This window comes from Hylobates moloch, unplaced genomic scaffold (genome assembly GCF_009828535.3).
Source record: "Hylobates moloch isolate HMO894 unplaced genomic scaffold, HMol_V3 SCAFFOLD_16, whole genome shotgun sequence".
NCBI classification, from domain to species: Eukaryota; Metazoa; Chordata; class Mammalia; order Primates; family Hylobatidae; genus Hylobates; species Hylobates moloch.
Genome location: NW_026652291.1, coordinates 15,770,006 through 15,788,982, shown reverse-complemented (window position 1 = coordinate 15,788,982; position 18,977 = coordinate 15,770,006). Strand labels below are relative to the sequence as shown.

Genomic DNA, 18,977 nt, shown 5'->3' with positions numbered 1-18,977 from the left:
CTTTTCTTTCTTTCCTTCTTTATTTCTTTCTCTCTCTCTCTCTCTTTCTCTCTTTCTTTCTTTCTCTTTCTCTCTTGACAGAGTTTCGCTCTGTCGCACAGGCTGGAGTGCAATGGCATGACTCGGCTCACTGCAACCTCCACCTCCCGGGTTCAAGCCATTCTCCTGCCTCAGCATCCCAAGTAGCTGGAATTACAGGCCTGCGCCACTATGCTGGGCTAATTTTTGTATTTTTAGTAGAGACGGGGTCTCATCACCTTGGCCAGGCTGGTCTCGAACCCCTGACCTCAGGTGATCCTCCTGCCTCAGCCTCCCAAAGTGCTGGGATTGCAGGCATTAGCCACCGTACCCGGCCATGCTTTTAGTTTCTACAGGTGTCTTTAGAGGAATGTTCTAAACACGTTTTAGGTACAGGTATCCAAAACCCAGGTTAGATTATCTGCTTTTCTAAGGATTTTATTTTCACATAGCTAAGTCTGATTTTTGGTTAGAATGGGTTAGTCCATTTTCTTTCCCTATGGGGGTGAGGGAAGCTTTCATATTCAAATTTAACTTGTTTCTGATGATCTCTAAATGATTTCTATGGCATATACTAGTTAAAATTTGTTTTCTATTTATATTTCTCTCTTCATAAAAATACTGTGTTTAAAAAATAAGCAAGACTAAAGAAGTGACCTATTTTTATTTCTGAAATGTAACTGATCTCACCTAAAATTTTACTAACTCTAATAAAGATATTACAGTTGAAATTTCCCTGTGTCTGTGTGTCTAATATTGTTATACTCTTCTATCTGATGAAACTTTTTACAGATCTTGGAAGGCAGCCCTCAGTAACAAAGTTTAATGGAGATACACAAGGGAAAATTGATGACCTGAATGTATTTACAAGTTCCCATGAAAATGACTACCAATCTATTCAATGACAATGTTTTATGTTGAATATGGTGCTTGTAACTGAATACAACGTAAATACCCTGTAAACATGGACACAACCATTATAAGCAACTTGAAAAACACACTGATAGTTCATGTGATGCAGATTTCCTGTATGTGGGGCTTTAGAATGCCAAGTCTTTGGTTAATTCTTTTTTTTTTTTTTTTTTTTTAAGCAGAGTCTCTGTCACCTGGGCTGGAGTGCAGTGGTGTGATCTCGGCTCACTGCAACTTCTGCCTCCCAGGTTGAAAAGATTCTCATGCCTCAGCCCCCAGAGTAGCTGGGACTACAGGCATGAACAACCATGCCTGGCTAATTTTTGTATTTTTAGTAGAGATGGGGTTTCACCATGTTGGCCAGGCTGGTCTTGAACTCCTGACCTCAGGTGATCCACCCACCTTGGCCTCCCAAAATGGTGGGATTACAGGCGTAAGCCACAGTGTCCTACCCAAGAATGCCAAGTCTTTGGTTAATTCTGAATAGGGTCTAGGTATGATCTGTATGAACTGCTTTGTGGAGATCCTTTATCTTTTGGCAACAAATTGCTCAAAGCTTCCAAAGTAATTGTTACTTACCGTCTCATTACTTCGTGTGAATCTAGACATGGCATTTGTCAAAGGTGGAAAAGATGCCTCAGAGTTTGCCCTGGCCCAAGCTGTCCCAAAGTCATGTCAGTTTAGCATCACTTCTTATAAATAAGTTACCACATACCAGACTATTCTAACCCAAAATATTCTTCAAGAAAAGGGTGTTCTTCCATAGGAGTACATAAACACACGTATTTCTCTTGTCGTAAACCCAGCATCACCTAATGTGGCAGAAGAAACTTGAGCAGTAATACAATATTCCAAGTAATTGTTAGCTGATCTCTTAATCTTCAAGGGACAGAATTCCTAGAAAACCAACAGAGCATCTTAACTATTCTAAGAAATTTTTCTGGGTTTCATGATCAATATGACCTTGTCTGCCAAATTCTCAGGAATCTACAGAAAATCTGTCATAAATTTTAAAATTATCCCTTAAAAATATGTGTGAGATTATGTCCCCCGCTCTGCTCAAAACACTCCTATGACAGTTGGAAGAAAATTCGGTCCTCACCACGCCTCCAAGGTTCCTCATGGGCTGACCCTGCCTTCACTGGTAGCATGCTTGCACTGCCTCCCTGGGCTGCGGCCACTGTGGCCTCCCAGACTCCAGTCTGGAGCCCATGTACTCACTGTGCCCCTGCTGGGAGCACCCTTCCACTGCTGACTCACCAACAGCCACGACTTGTTCCCTTATTCAGAGCTCTGTTCAGATGTCTTCCTTCCTCAGAGGGGTCTTCCCCGACCCCCTTGCTAGGCGCTGAATTATGTTCCTGCCAAATTCCTATGTTGAAGTCCTAGCTCCTGCTACCTCAGGATGTGACTGTATTTGGAGACAGGGTCTGTAAAGAGGTGATTATGTTGAGTTCACTTGAGTGTACCCTAATCCAATAGGACTGGTGCCCTTTTAAGAAGAGGAGTTTAGAACACAGACACTGATGTACACCAGACATGTGTACACACAGAGACGGCCAAGTTGAACACACAACAAAAGGCAGCTATACGCCAAGGAGAGTCTCAGAAAGAATCAAACCTGCCGACACGTTGATCTCAGACTTCTAGAGTCCAGAACTGCACGAGAATAAATTTCTGTCATTTAAGACATGTGGTCTCTGATATTTTGTTATGGCAGCTCTAACAAACAAATACACCCCTCAACCTGAGAGCTACTTCCCTGACTCTATCCTGTACCCTGCCATATGTCTCCTCATAGCACATGATAATGTGTTCCTATTTATTTATGCATGATCGTCTCTCTCCTCCGTGTACAATGAAGACTCCTTGACAGCAGGCACTTGGTCTTGTTCTCTGCTGTATTCCCGATGTCTAAAGTAGTACCTGACACATAGTAGGCATTCAATGAATATTTGATTAACAAATTACTAAATATATATTAAATAATGCACAGTAGCCAACTTCACAATAACTGTAATAGGAGCTTTGAACAGCATATACACAGATACTGAGGTCTCATGTTTAAATCAAATGAACCAACTTATTCCCTAAATGTATAGTAACTTGTATTGAAATGACTATAATCTTGGCAGGCACCTTGTAAATGACATTGAAATAGACCTAATAACTAGAGAGGCACTGAGAGGAAGCTGTGAATATGAAATCAAATTCAAGAACATATATGTATATATTTTTGCTGCTTTCATGGTCATTATACTATATTTGGAATAATTAGGAAAAAACACACCACAAAGAAGCTAATATTCAAAAAGTAGAGATACTTGAAAGTCTTTGAACACCTCACTAGAAATAATTTAACCACATAAGATTAAAATTCCAGATCAAAGGTAGCAAAAATAAAGGGAAGAAAGGCAGTTGTGAGACTTCCCATTCCCACACATGTTTAACACTATGCAAATGATGAATAGACATGGGGTTCCCATAGCAAATAATTCCATTTCCAACATCTAAAAGGAATAGCGTTACATCACTGTTCTTGGAAATATAGCTGGTAGTTTCCATCACTCATGAACTGAATGATCTAGGAGCACACAAACAATAGAGAAAAAGAATGATACTGAGGGATGAATCTTTACCACTGTGTAATAAATCAGCAAATATGTATTGACTACCTGCTTCTATGTGAAATTCTATCCATGGTGTTATAGGAAAATCCACCATTATATTCAAAAGCTTCACGCAATTTATGTAGTCAAGGAAATCTACACTGAATGGCACTGGGCATTAAGCCCTTTGCTGGAATGTAAGCTAGGGTCACGACACCGACTCACCTGTGTATTTCAAGATCCTTACACATAATTAGTGCTCCATTAATATTTTTTGAATGAATAAAATTAATATCAAAATAAAAGTCAACATATGGCTGCACTTCAGAAATGTAACAGCAATGGCTCAGCTTCTTGAGTCATGAATTCAAAGCTGTTAAACAAAACCAGGCTACTGGTCATCCATTTCAGTGATATAGATTACCTGCAACTTTGAGATCAGATAATATCCAGTGTCTACCATGGACGGCTCTCCTGGCAGTGACAGGGAATGTCTGTCATTTTTGTCTCACTTGTATGTGTTCTGCCCTTCAAACTGAGGTGTGGGAACAGCATCTAGATTTCCCTCTCCACATTCTCGGGTCACACAGTTTGAGTGGAGTCGAACCCCTCCTCCAACCCCGGGCCTGAAGACAGACACCTGGCACAGGCCGGGTCACCTCGACGGTTCCTTCCACTTGACCACAGGGGCCTGGCTTAGGGATGTTAAGTGGCCCAAGACAGGCCCATAAGACTCAATCCCAGGATTCATACTGGGACTTTTAAGGGGAAAAAAGTCCTCTCTTTCTACCAGACTTTAAACTTTTGGATATAGGCCTGTTGCTACTCAGTTTAACCATGTCAGCAGGGATGTGAACAGACTCTGTAGGTGGAGGATGTGTGTGTATGTGTCTGTGTGTGTGTGTGTGTGTGTGTGTGAAAGAGAGAGAATCAATGAGAGAGAACCACCACCTCGTCACTTGGATACAGCTGTGCCTGAAACTGGAGATTCCCAATGATCCCAGTTATGCCACTAACAATTTCCTTTCCTATTCTCACTTCAGCAAATTTGGGTTGGCTTCCCGTAGCTTGCTAGTAAAATAATTCGAACAATACAGCAACACAGGGCAAGACTCAAATTAGTCTGTTTCTCAGTGGAACATTGCATGGTGAAAATAGTTGTCAAAAAAAAAAAAAGGGGGGGTAGAAATTTATGGATGGGCCAGGTGCGGTGGCTCATGCCTGTAATCCCAGCATGTTGGGAGGCTGAGGGGGGAGGATCACTTGAGCCCAGGAGTTCGAGACCAGCCTGGCAAGGGTGAGACCTTGTCTCCACTAAAAATAAAAAGTTACCCGGGCATAGTGACATACACCTGTGGTCCCAGCTACTCGCCAGGCTGAGGTGGGAGGATTGCTTGAGCCTGGGAAGTCAAAGCTGCAATAAGCTGTGATCATGCCACTGCATTTTGGCCCGGGGAACAGAGCAAGATCTTGTCTCAAAAAAAAAAAAAAAAATTATAGATGAATCCGTAACTGATTAGTTACCTTTGGACTCTCTGTTCCTCATCTGTGAAATGGGGATAATAATAAAACCTGCCTTGTGACGGAGTAAAGAAATCAATATATCAAAATACTCCCAATGTTAACCAATACTGTTGTTAGCCCCATTTAAAAAATTACGTCCATGCAGAGTTCTGTTGTTCCATGTGAGGGTACTGCTTTGGCATCAGATATGAATTAGTACCAAGTTGAAATAATTATTCATGAGGTCTCTTCATTACTGGATACATTGATTATTCATTCTGTCTTTCAAAAAAAGAAGTCCATATCTGAGTCTGGAATCTGGCCTGACACCCGAATCCACAGGGAACACCCATGGATAAACAAGAGGCCCCTGAAGGACAGGGTCCCTCATCACTGCAGAGCCTATAAGGACCAGGGAACCTGTGGCTCCATCTGCACCTGTGGAACCAACCAAAGTTGCCATCTCTGTGGAATCCAGTAGGGAGATAAGTATTTTTAGAGGAACAGAGGGAAAAGGATAATGGTAGCTTTAGCTTGAGTCTTGAAGCTGTCGCAAGAGAAAATAACAGTGTTGGTAGTTTCTCCTTCCTGTTTAAGCACTTCAGCAAAGCGCCTTCCCTTATATTAAACTGGGAAGTAAGAAAAACCTAGTTCCCATGCCAGTTTACACACCCACAGGCCCACTTGGCCACAGACTTCTAGCACTCATGAGTTCTCTTAGAGAGTAACTGGGGGACTGGGCCAGACTGCAATCTAAAAATTTCCCTCTGATGTGAAAAGAAAAAAAAAGAACTTTAATCATCCCAAAGACATGTTAATGTCCCCTTCCCCAAACCCTTTTTATTATTTCTTCTTCTCTTTTCTCTCTCTCTCTCTTTTTTTTTTTTTTTTTTGAGATGGAGTCTCATATTGTTGCCCAGGCTGGAGTGCAGTGGCACGATCTCGGCTCACTGCAACCTCCACCTCCCAGGTTCAAGCAATTCTCCTGCCTCAGCCTTCCAAGTAGCTGGGATTACAGGCGCCCGCCACCATGCCCAGCTAATTTTTTGTGTTTTTAGTAGAGACAGGGTTTCACTATGTTGGCCAGGCTGGTCTTGAACGCCTGACCTCATGATCCACTTGCCTTGGCCTCCCAAAGTGCTGGGATTACAGGCGTGAGCCACTGCGCCCGGCTTCATTGTAACCATTTTTAAGTGTACATTTCAATGGTATCGAATACATATACATTGTTATGCAACCATCGCCAGCAACCATCTCCAGGACTTTTTCCCCTTCTCCAACTGAAACTCTGTACCCATTAAACATAATTATCTCCCAATTCCTCCCTCCCCAAGGTTCCTGGCAACCATCCTTCCACTTTCTGTTTCTATGAATTTGACTACTCTAGGAAACTCATATAAGAAGAATCATACAGTATTTGTTCTCTTGTGACAGGCTGATTTAACTTAGCGTAATGTCTTCAAGTTTCATCTATGTTGTATAGCTTTGTCAGCATTTCCTTTTTTAAGGCTGAAGAATTAATATTCCGCTGTATGTATGTATCATCTTTGGTTTATCCATTTATCTGTTCATAGACACTTAGGTTGTCCACCTTTTGGCTACTGTGAATAATGTTGCTATGAACATGGGTGTACAAATCTATGTTGGAGTCTCTGCTTTCAATTCTTTTGAGTAGACACCCAGAAGTGGAATTGCTGGATCATATGGTAATTCCATGTTTAATTATTTGAGGAACTGCTCAAATAATTTTCACAGCAGCAGCTCCATTTTACATTCCCACCAGCTATGCGTAATAATTCCATATTCACTGCATTTTTATCAACACCTATTATTTTCTGATTTTTTTTTAAATGATGGCCATCTAAATGGGTGTGAAGTGGTTTCTCATTGTGGTTTTTTTTTTTGAGACGGAGTCTCGCTCTGTCACCCAGGCCGGAGTGCAGTGGCGCAATCTCGGCTCACTTCAAGCTCCGCCTCCCGGGTTCACGCCATTCTCCTGCCTCAGCCTCTCCGAGTAGCTGGGACTACAGGCGCCCGCCACCACGCCCGGCTAATTTTTTTGTATTTTTAGTAGAGACGGGGTTTCACCGTGGTCTCGATCTCCTGACCTCGTGATCCGCCCGCCTCTGCCTCCCAAAGTGCTGGGATTACAAGCGTGAGCCGCCGCGCCCGGCCTCATTGTGGTTTTGATTTGCATTTCCCTAATGATTAGTGGTGTTGAGCATCTTTTTATGTGCTTATTGACTATTCATATATCTTTTTCAGAGAAATGGCTATCCAAGTCCTTTGCTCATATTTTAGTTGGGTTATTTGGTTTTTTCTAATTGACTTGTGGGAGTTCTTTATGTAGTCTGGATACTACTCCCTTATCAAATATATGATTTACAAATATTTTCTCCCATTCCATAGGTTGCTTTTTCACTCTGTTGATAGTGAGTGTCCTTTCATGCACAAATTTTTAGATTTTGATGTAGTCCAGTTTATCTATTTTTTCTTTTGTTGCCTATGCTTTTGATGTAATATCCAAGAAATTCTTGTCAAATCCAATGTCATGAAACTTTTTCTCTGTTTTCTTCTAAGAGTTTTATAATTTTAGGTTTTACATTTAGCTCTTTGATACACTTTGAGTTAATTTTTATATATGATATAAGGTAAGGGTCCAACTTTATTCTTATGATGTGGAGATCCGGCTTTCCCAACACCATTTATTGGGCTAGAAAACCATTCAGTTTGGAAATCATCTGTAATTGTGAATTAAAAATTTGTTCTCTTCTCAGTTCTTTCAGTGTTTGCTTTATGTATTTTGAAGCTCTGTGAATAGGTGCATATACATTTAGGACTGTTGTGTTTTCTTAATGAATTGATCCTTTTATTATTGTGAATTGCCTTTTTTAATCCATGGTTATATTGTTTATTCTGAAGTCCACTTGGTCTGATATCGATATAGCCACCTCTGTTTTCCTATTATTAGTGTTTGTATAGTATATCTTTTTCCATTCCTTTATTTTCATCCATTTGTTGTCTATATATTGGGTTTCTTTTAGACAATTCTGAATTGGGTCTTGCTCTCTTATCCAGTCTCACAATATTTGGCTTTTAATTTAAGTGCTGTTATTTAATGTAGCTACTGATAGGGATGGATTTAAGTCTACCACTTTACTATTTTATTTCTACTTGGTTATCTGTTTTTATTTTTTCCCCCCTTTCCCTGCTTTCTTTTGGATTGAGTATTTTTAGGTTCCATTTTTTCTCTATTGTCTTATCACCTATATCTATCTGTTTTATTTTTTAGTGGAGTACAGTATAGGGTTTACAATATGCATCTTTAACTTACTGCAGTCTACTTCCAAATTATAGTATATCTCTTATTATATAACCGAGAATCTTACAATAGTATATTTTCATTCCTCCCCTTGGGTCCTTTATGCAATTGTTGACATACATTTTACTTCACATAGATAATAAATCCACAATATATTATTGTTTTGGCTTTAAACATTCAACTCATTTTAAAAGAAATTTGTAAATAAGGGGGAAATATATTTTCATTCGCACACGTATTTACCACTTCCAGTGTGCCTTCCTTTATGTAAATCCAGTTTTCCACTTGGTATTATTTTCCTTCAGTGCAAAAAGCTTCCTTTAACATTTCTTTTTTCTTTTTAAAGAAAATTATGTTTATTCCAGGGTAAGGCATTGCAATGGAATATGTATGCCATGATAAACTATATGCATATTCAGGGAGGTAAAGAAAGACAAAAGTTTTTAAAAGAAAAAATGAAGAGAATTGCATAATTGTTTGAAGATACTTATCCTTGGCTATAAAGATCAATAATAAGAGTGACACTCACTTGATGCTAGACAGGCAGTTGTTGGGCAGATGTTCTTGCGGAAGTATTTTTTCATGTGTAAGGTTGTGATGGACTTTGTGCAATCCTTTAACATTTCTTATCGTGGAGGTCTCCTGGATGAAAAGTGTTATTTCGTTTATGTTTCTTTTTAAAGATTATTTTGCTGGATATAGAATTCTGTGTTGACTTTTTTTTTTTAACTTTTAGCTCCATGACAACGCATATTTATTGTCCTCTAGCTTGCATTGTTCTTGACAAGAAGTCTGTGAATATTCTTGCCTTTATTCCCTGTATGTAGTATGTCTTTATTATCTGCTTTTAAGAATTTCTTTTTTATTACTGGCTTTCAGCAATTCACTATGACGTGTTTTGTTTGTATGTTTTTCTGCTTGGGGTTCATTGAGCCTCAGAACTATATATTTATAGTTTTCATTAAATTTGGGGAAATTTTGGCCATTATTACTTCAAATAAATTTTTTGTTCTCCCTTTTCTGGGACTCCTATTTTTTATACATTAGACCACTTAATATTTTCCCAAGGGTCATTGATGCTCTTTTCTTTCTTTTCTTTCTTTTTTTTTGAGACGAAGTCTCGCTCTTGTCCCCCAGGCTGGAGTGCAATGGCACGATCTTGGCTCACTACAACCTCCGCCTCCCAGGGTCAAACTATTCTCCTGCCTCAGTCTCTTGAGTAGCTGGGATTACAGGTGCCTGCCACCATGTCCAGCTAATTTTTGTATTTTTTTTTTAGGAGAGATGGGTTTTCACCATGTTGGCCAGGCTGGTCTCGAACTCCTGACCTCAGGTGATCCATCCGCCTTGGTCTCCCAAAGTGCTGGGATTACAGGCATGAGTCACTGTGCCCAGCCTCTTTTTTTTTTTTTTTAAGAGAAACAAATCAATAAAGCATTTTTTATTAACCGATAGTAAAACATATGCTAACTGACAATAACTGTGTCCCTTTATGTATGAGTCTAAGATAAATATCATTCAGATTTTTATCTGGACAACAAATTCAAAGGCTCCTTAAGAAATAAGAAACAAAATACCATGATTACTAATATAACCAGACTAAATATAAAAGCTATATATATAAGTATGTGTATATATATTTTTAAAAATCAATGTTTTGATCAATGTAACTAATCTGAGGTTAAAATAACTCACTGCTTTAAATAATATTTCAATCACATATGTCAGATTAAGATCCTGTTTAGGGGAAAACAGCCTCAGAAGGAAGTATTAAAAAAAAAGGTGGCCTGGCACAGTGGCTCACGCCTGTAATCCAAGCACTTTGGGATGCCAAGGAGGGCAGATCACAAGGTCAGGAGATTGAGACCATCCTGGCTAATACAGTGAAACCCTGTCTCTACTAAAAAATATGAAAAATTAGCCAGGCGTGGTGGGGGGCACCGGTAGTCCCAGCTACTCGGAGACTGAGGCAAAGAGAATCACTTGAACCTGGGAGACAGAGGTTGCAGTGAGCCAAGATCGTGCCACTGCACTCTAGCCTGGGCAATAGATCAAGACTCCATCTCAGAAAAAAAAAAAAAAAGGTATATTAATCATTACTTTTAATCAAACTAAGTATCAACCTTTCCCCCAACCTATAAAGACTTCGTGTCTCTAAATGGTTCCTAAATCATGAAAGATAACTTGAAAATTTTTAAGTAGATCTCAAGGTATTAGATGCTTATACGCACTATGTGGGCCCAACTTTTACTGCCCAGAGTTTCTTGTCATGATAATGTAACGTCATGAAAGTCTGGTCACCGGATCTTTTTGTTTTTATTTGTAACAGAGCTAAACCTTTTAATAATTATATTAACTACATCTAAGTTATTTGCTAATGGTAGTAGAATGATATATATGCTTTATTAACAAAAAATAGTACTACTGGAAGTTTTTCTTTTAAGAATTTCATAAATACCAAGGAAAAGAAAAGACTCACGGGGTTTGGGAAATAAAGCCCTTTTATTTTCTTTTTAAATCTATATAAGTTTAATTTATTCCCAAACTTTCTAAGTTCTTCCAGAGTTCTGGACTTCATATTTCCTAATTTTTCTTCTTGAGTTCTGCACTGCTTCAAAACCTATCCAAACAATCTAATTCTGTGTTACCTATATTTAATCTAAATAAAGTAAATATATAATCAACACTGTATCACTAGAATTGTGAAGCTCTTCATGAATTACTTTTAAAAAACTCCAGAAGAATTAAGCTATTTTATTTAACATGTAATACATAGTCATAAAGCAAGTCCATATATTTAGTTTTCTGATAACCTAATGTATTTCCACAAACCTTTTCTAAGTCTACAATTTCATATAGTTTTCCATCAGTGAGGCAAGATATATATAATTTCTTTTCATATTTAACTAATTAACGGTTTTAAGAGGGTTTAGTCTCTAACTAAGTAACAATTAGTCATAACACCATACAAACACATTTAAATATTCAGGAAAGAGGTTTTTAAGATTATTGCTTAGTCTTATAAAATGGTGAATTTTAACCAAATTGATACCTCTGCATTCTTATTTATGCTTCCTATAGTCTTACATCATACTGCTTGGCAAGCAATATAAGTTTTTACGTAATTTAAAAATTCAAGTAGTTGTAAACAAATTCTAATTTGTTAAACAATTCATATATTCCCCTTTACTTACTACTCTACCTTGGAATTAATCCTCCTTAAAAAAGTAATCATCCCACATAGAAAAAAACTGCAGAGCTTCTCATCTCTTCCTTAAATATTTTCAAGTACTGTAAGAACACAAATCCATGAAAAACTGATTAAAATTTGACATTTCATCTTGCTTTACTAATTATGGAATAATAGAAAGACATAAAAAACGTGTTCCTTAATATTTCTGTGCTCAACCGAGAAATACAAAGAAATACTGCAATTATAGTTATGGGCTATTTCCAGCCTCTTCAAGTACAGGAGACAACTATGGTTCCTACCAGTAAGGAGAAATTAATAATCAATCTTACATAACATAAAAGAAAGACGAGAGGCACAAAAAGACAAACTGACTTTGGCTTTTAAGAACCTAATGTTAACCCTGAAATGCCAGATTCAGTAACACAGCAACAAAACAAAAGATTACGGCAGCAAGCCACCACTTCACACAGTATTAAGAATTCTAAAATACGGAATAGCCTTCCTCCCCTCTCCCACTCAATCTGTTGTGTCTTCTTTCTGTTTTTCCTGCTTTTTCACTGCAGGCAGTTCAAGGCTTGCCCACTGCATCGGTTCAGCTTTTCTCACAGTGATCTCAATCTTTGTTGCAGTCAAAGTTATGTAACTTCGCTTTACATCAATCACACCCCGTAATTTCACATTTTGATCAAATTCCTTCTCTCCTTCAAATACAATGTGCACATTTAACAATGTGCTATCGCTTCTACTCAACTAAGTTCTGGAAGTGAATTTTTAGCATATGCTGGAAATGGTAAGTCCACCTCCAGTCTGATGCCAGTCATGTCTACATGGAACAACTTTTTTCCCAGCAACCTTTTTCTTCTTTTTTCTTTTTTTTTTTTTTGAGATGGAGTCTCGCTCTTGTTGCCCAGGCTGGAGTGCAATGATGTGATCTCTGCTCACCGCAACCTCCAACTCTCAGGTTCAAGTGATTCTCCTGCCTCAGCCTCCCAAGTAGCTGGGATTACAGGTATGCGCCACCACGCCCAGCTAATTTTGTATTTTTAGTAGAGACAAGCTTTCTCTGTGTTGGTCAGGCTGGGCTCGAGCTCCTGACCTCAGGTGATCTGCCCATCTCGTCCTCCCAAAGTGCTGGGATTACAGGTGTGAGCCGCCGTGCCCGGCCTCCCAGCATCCTTTTTAGTCCGCATGTGTTTCCCTGTTGTACAGCCCTCTTGGGCTAAGAATGTATTAAAATCAGAAGTTTTTCTTCTATAACAGCTCCAGTATTTCATCCCCTCATGGAAAATTGCTTCTCCAGAATGATATACACAGACTTTTTCTAGACTCTCTAGACCCTGATACGTCTTTGAACACCCTCCATTCTTACATGAGGTGCCAATATTAATTTCATCATTGTCTTCTTTCTTATCCTCTTCATTCCCTGATGACAGTTTATTAAGTGCTTGTTTTAGGGAGGCAGATATTCTTAATTCCAAATTTGTCATTGGTTCATCTGGGCTTGGCCGTTTTATTACTTATATTGGCTTAGGGGCTTGAATGATGTGTTCCTGAAATTTGGGTTTCAATTCAGATAGTTCCTTCTTCTCAGTAGTCTTGACTTCAGGTTTGACTGGCTCAGGTGGCTTCTCACTATTATGTCTACCTTTTGTACAGCCTACAAGGCTTAAGAAATCAGAAAAATCAGTTGTTCTTCTCTTATAGCAAGACCAACCCTTTAAAGCATCGTGAAAGACTGGAACACCTGGGTGGTATGTACAGGCATCATCGGAATTGGTCTCATGATTGAAGCGCTGACCGCAGCCCCAGTTGTAGCACCGCAAAGCCATTTTCTTTTCTCACCATCGCAGGAAGGCAAGGCCCAAACACCGGGAACGGCAAGAGGATGCGTTAGCCACTCCCGTGTCGCTAGCACTGGTTTTGACGACTGAGGCGGCTGCAGGCTTCGGGAAACGACCGCTCTTTTGTTGTTGTTGGTGGTGGTTGTTTGTTTGTTTGAGACGGAGTCTCACTCTGTTGCCCAGGCTGTAGTGTAGTGGCACGATCTCGGCTCACTGCAACCTCCATTTCCCTGGTTCAAGCAATTCCCCTGCCTCAGCCTCCTGAGTAGCTGGGATTACAGGCACCCGCCATCGCGCCCAGCTAATTTTTTTGTATTTTTAGTAGAGACGGGGTTTCACCATGTTGGCCAGACTGGTCTCGAACTCCTGACCTCAGGCAATCCACCCGCCTCGGCCTCCCAAAGTGCTGAGATTACAGGCGTGAGCCACTGCGCCCGGCCTTTCTTTTTTATTCAGACTTTTTCTCTGTGTGCTTCAGTCTAGATAGTTTCTTTCATGATTTCTTCTAGTTCACTGACATTTTGTTCTTTGGTGTCCAATCTCTAATTAAAATTTCCAGTGAATTTTTCATTTCATTTGGTTCCATTGAAATTCCATTGACTTGGCCGGGCGCGGTGGCTCACGCCTGTAATCCCAGCACTTTGGGAGGCTGAGGCGGCTGGATCATGAGGTCAGGAGATCGAGACCACGGTGAAACCCCATCTCTACTAAAAATACAAAAAATTAGCTGGGCACGGTGGCGGGCGCCTGTAGTCCCAGCTTCTCGGGAGGCTGAGGCAGGAGAATGGAGTGAACCCGGGAGGCGGAGCTTGCAGTGAGCTGAGATCGTGCCACTGCACTCCAGCCTGGGCAACAGAGCAAGAGTGCATCTCAAAAAAAAAAAAAAAAAAAATTCCATTGACTTTATGTTGATGGTTTGTATTTCTCTCCTCATATGGTCACGTTTTTATTTAAACTCTTGAGTGCATTCATAAGAACTATTTTAAAGTCCTCATTTGATCATTCCATTATCAGTCATTATGGGATGATTTCTACTGATTAATTTTTCTTCTGGTTATGAATCATATTTTCCTGCTTCTTTGAATGTCCAGTAACTTTTGATTGTGATTATTAACGTCACGTTGTTTTGTGACATTTGTGTCTGGATTTTGTTGCCTTTCTTTAAAGAGTATCGAAGTTTATTTTGACAGGCATTAATTTACTTGTGGATCAGCTTAATCCTTTCAAGCTTGTCTTCAGGCTTTGTTAGGTTGGGTCTAGAGTAGCCATCACTTGAGGACTAGTTTATCATAATACTACAGCATGACTGTTCTGGGGTCTCTAATAAATGCCTCAGTGGTTATAGTAAGCAAAATTATTCCACCAAAGATGTTCACATCTGAATCCCCAGAACCTGGGAATATGTTAGGCTGGAATTAATGTTGCTAATCAGCATGCCTTAAAATAGGGAACTTATTCTGAGTTATCCTGGTGGGCTCAAGGGTCCTTAAAAGCAGAATAGGGATGCTGAAGAAGGAACCAAAGAGTTAGCGGCATGAGAAGGACCTGGCTCAATGTTGTTGGCTTTGAAGATGAGGAAGGAAGCCATGAGTTAAGGAAAGTAGGTGGCCTCTGGAAGGTGAAAAAGGCAAAGAAATGGACTTTTCACTACATCCTTCAAAAAGGACAGCACCATGCCGTGATCTTGGCCCAGTGTGATATCTGTGTTAGACTTCTCATCCACAGAACTGTAAGATAATAAATTTGTGTTGTTTTAAACCACCATATTTATGGTAATGTATTACAGTAGCCACAGAAAGCTAATACAATGATCAGTGAGCTTTCTCCACACCAACTGGGTTGTCTTCCAGACCATCATGAATGCTCAGAATGTTTCAGTTTATAGCTGCCTGGTGGTTCTTTCACTCTGTTTTGTTTCCTTTGTCACAGGAATTATACTTTTGCTGTCCAATATCTGAAAACAATTGTATCATATAATTTTCTAGTTGTCTAGCTGTTTACAGGTAGGAAGGAAACAAGTAGAACTGGTTATTCCAACATCGCTAGAGGCAGAAATAATACATTCAGTTTTGCATATTGAGAAACAAACTTATATAGTATGACTTTTAAAAAACTTCCTTCAACACAGAGATGAAGACTCAACTCAGTTCCACCCTCCTCAATTACAGCACTGCCTTCTTTTGGTCTTAGCAGCCACCACTGAAGATAAAAGTAATTCCCTGTGTCTTCACAGCAGCCTTCCCTCTGAATGTGTCTGAGTATTAATCTCTTCTTTTAAGGAGGCCAGTTATACTGGTTTAGGGCACACCCCAGTGACCTCGTTTAAGCCTAATTACCTCTTTAAAAACTCTATCTCCCAATATAGTCACATTTTGAGATATTTCGGGTCTTTGAATGCATGAATTTTAGAGGGATAGTGCCCTTCCATGCTTAAAGTTACTGTGTTTTTTTTTTTTGTTTTTTGTTTTTTGTTTTTTTGAGACAGAGTCTTGCTCTGTTGCCCAGGCTGGAGTGCAGTGGCACGATCTCGGCTCACTGCAAGCTCCACCTCCCGGGTTCACGCCATTCTCCTGCCTCAGCCTCCCGAGTAGCTGGGACTACAGGCACCCGCCACCATGCCCGGCTAATTTTTTGTATTTTTAGTAGAGACGGGGTTTCACCATGTTAGCCAGGATGGTCTCGATCTCCTGACCTTGTGATCTGCCTGCCTTGGCCTCCTAAAGTGCTGGGATTTCAGGTGTGAGCCACCACGCCCGGCCAAAGTTACTGTTTTAAGAACACTGGGAATCTTTTCTTCCATTTCTGTGGCCCGTTGACTGTTCTTCCTCATTTAAGAGCAGCAGCAAATATTAAGGAAAACTTGATTTGGTCTGGTGCAGTGACTCACACCTGTAATCCCAGTACTTTGGGAGGCTAATGCAGGGATCACTTGAGGTCAGGAGTTCAAGACCAGCCTGGTCAACATGGTGAAACCTCATCTTTACCAAAAGATATAAAAATTAGCTGGGCATGGTGGTGTGCACCTGTAATCCAGCTACTCAGGAGGCTGAGGCAGGAGAATCACTTGAACCCAGGAGGCAGAGGTTGCAGTGAGCCAAGATGGCACCACTGCACTCCCCACTGGGTGACAGAATGAGACTCTGTTTCAAAAAAAGAGAAGAAAAGAAAAACTTGATTTGCTGGACAGGATACCAGGATATGGTCAGGATACAGTTCTTGCTCTCAAGGGGCTTACTTTTTGTGGTGGCATTATATTTTTGAAATATAAAAATCTTGGCTGTTTTTTTTGTTGTTGTTGTTGTCCTTAGTACTTTCTTCTACCCACTGACCCACAGACAGATTCTCTGATACCCTGGACTCTCACACAAGCCTCTTTATATTTACATACCTATAAAGGGAATTGGGGCAGCTGAGTCCTGAAGGGCCTTATAGTAAAGAATGAGTAAAAATCTCATCTCACAGTTAACTGACAATGAAATATCAAAGAAATGAGGATTTCTCCATCAGATGATGACATTAAAGACCAGCTATGCCTCCAAAAACCAGAACTTGGGTTCAAATAAAAAACATTAGAAAACCCCCAAACTACCTAGAATTTCTTTTCTGCTACCCTTGTGGCACAGAAACTCAAGAAATAAATTCAGTAAAGAAATGCATTTCTTGCACCTTGAAATCCATACCCCTGGTATTGTCTAACTGGGGAGGTAGGACATTTCCATAAAAAGAGAAGCACTGACGCTTTTAGACGCTGAGGGTAAATAAGTTGTGTAGGAGACACTTTCTACAGTAGGTCAAAGCCTGTAGAGATGGAGAGGACATTGAGAATGTGAGTGACCTTCTTGCAATATTAACTGACCATACTGGTTAGGGTAATGCAAAGTATCTCTGAAGCTAGCTGCTAGAACAAACGCCAAATGTCAAAGGCTAACCACAAAAGAAGTTTACTTCTTGCATATGTAACAGTTTGACAGAGGCAATCCTTGTTGCTAAATGGTTTCCTCCACACAATCATTCAGGGACCCAGGCAGCTAGATCTCCCCAGAGCAAGGGGAACACTTTAACAACACTATAGGGCAGTGGATCCCAACCTTTTTGGCACCAGGAATTGGTTTTGTGGAAGACAATTTTTCCATGGACTGGGGTCAGGGGATGGTTTTGGGATGATTCAAGCACATTACATTTATTGTGCACTTTATTTCTATTATTATTATATTGCAATACATAATGAAATAATTATACAACTCGCCATAATGTAGAATCAGTGGGATCCCTGAACTTGTTTTCCTGCAACTAGACAGTCCCATCTGGGGGTGATGAAAGATAGTGACAGATCATCAGGCATTAGATTTTCATAAGGAGCATGCAACCTAGATCCCTTGCATGCACAGTTCACAATAGAGTTTGCTTTCCTATGAGAATCTAATGCTGCTGCTGATCAACAGGAGGCGGAGCTCAGGTGGTCATGTGAGCAATGGAGAGTGGCTGTAAATACAGACGAAGCTTCGCTTGCATGCCCACAGCTCACTTCCTGCTGTGTGGCCTGGTTCCTAACAGGCCATGAACTGGTACTGGTCATGGCCTAGGGGTTGGGGACTCCTGGTATAAGGCACTGCTATGAAAGGAATCATCCTAGTTCGCATTCCCTGAGCACTTCCCAGGGAGCAGGCAATGTGTTAGGGCTCCCCATACAATCCTCACAATAACCCTGTGCTGAGGAGCCAGGTCCCGGAAAGGTTCACACCCAATTTTGGCCAAACCCAGCCAGACTCTTAATCTCTCTGCTCTACATCAGCCTCTGGATTTACGTTGCTCTTACATTCCTGAGACATGCCAGTTAATTCAAAAACATGTAGAGCAAAAATGAATTTTCTCACAAGACACAAAGGGACAGCAAAGCAGGAAAAATGCTCTAGTAGGTTGCAAAAGACTCCAGCCATGTAAATGGTTTTGCCGCATTGCATTAATATGAGCAGTAAATAAGCAGTTTATGGGGGAAAACTGAATACATTAAAATTTATTCATGGAATAAAACAAGAAAAAAAAACCACCACTGACTGATGGCGTACTGGCTAGGGTAGCCTGCAATCGGTAGTATGCAAGTCTTCATTTGCTACCCCATAAGAATTCTAACATACCGCGTCTCTCATCATATTAGTGGTGTTTCCAACCAAAGGCCCCTGTTATTCTTGGTGGCCCTGCTGAAACTTGTTCATAGTATTGTCACCTGAGTGAAGCTTGGGGCCAAAGCCTGTGGTGGTAACAAGAAAGATCAAGCCCTGAGTGCTGAGTGCAGGCACTGCTGTAAACACATGCATCAACCCGTTTCATCTTCATGTTCACCCAATAGGAAGTTTCCGTTATTATCTCCATTTTATTGGTGAGGGAACTAAGGTGCTAAGAGACTGAATAACTTCCGGTGATGGTTACTTGTATGTGTCAGCTTGGCTGGGCCAGATGTCCAAATATTCTGGATGTTTCTGTGAGGGTGTTTTTAGACGAGATTTACATTTAAATTGGTATGCTTTAAGTAAGGAAGATCACTCTCCATAATGTGGGGGAGGCTCATGCAGTCAGTGGAA

General features: G+C 40.3%; 1 pseudogene; it reads right to left on the bottom strand.

Moving 5' to 3' along the window:
- Positions 1–12,073: 12,073 nt before the first annotated feature.
- LOC116484490 (cysteine and histidine-rich domain-containing protein 1-like) lies at positions 12,074–13,386 on the bottom strand (annotated as a pseudogene).
- Between the last annotated feature and the right edge of the window lie 5,591 nt (positions 13,387–18,977).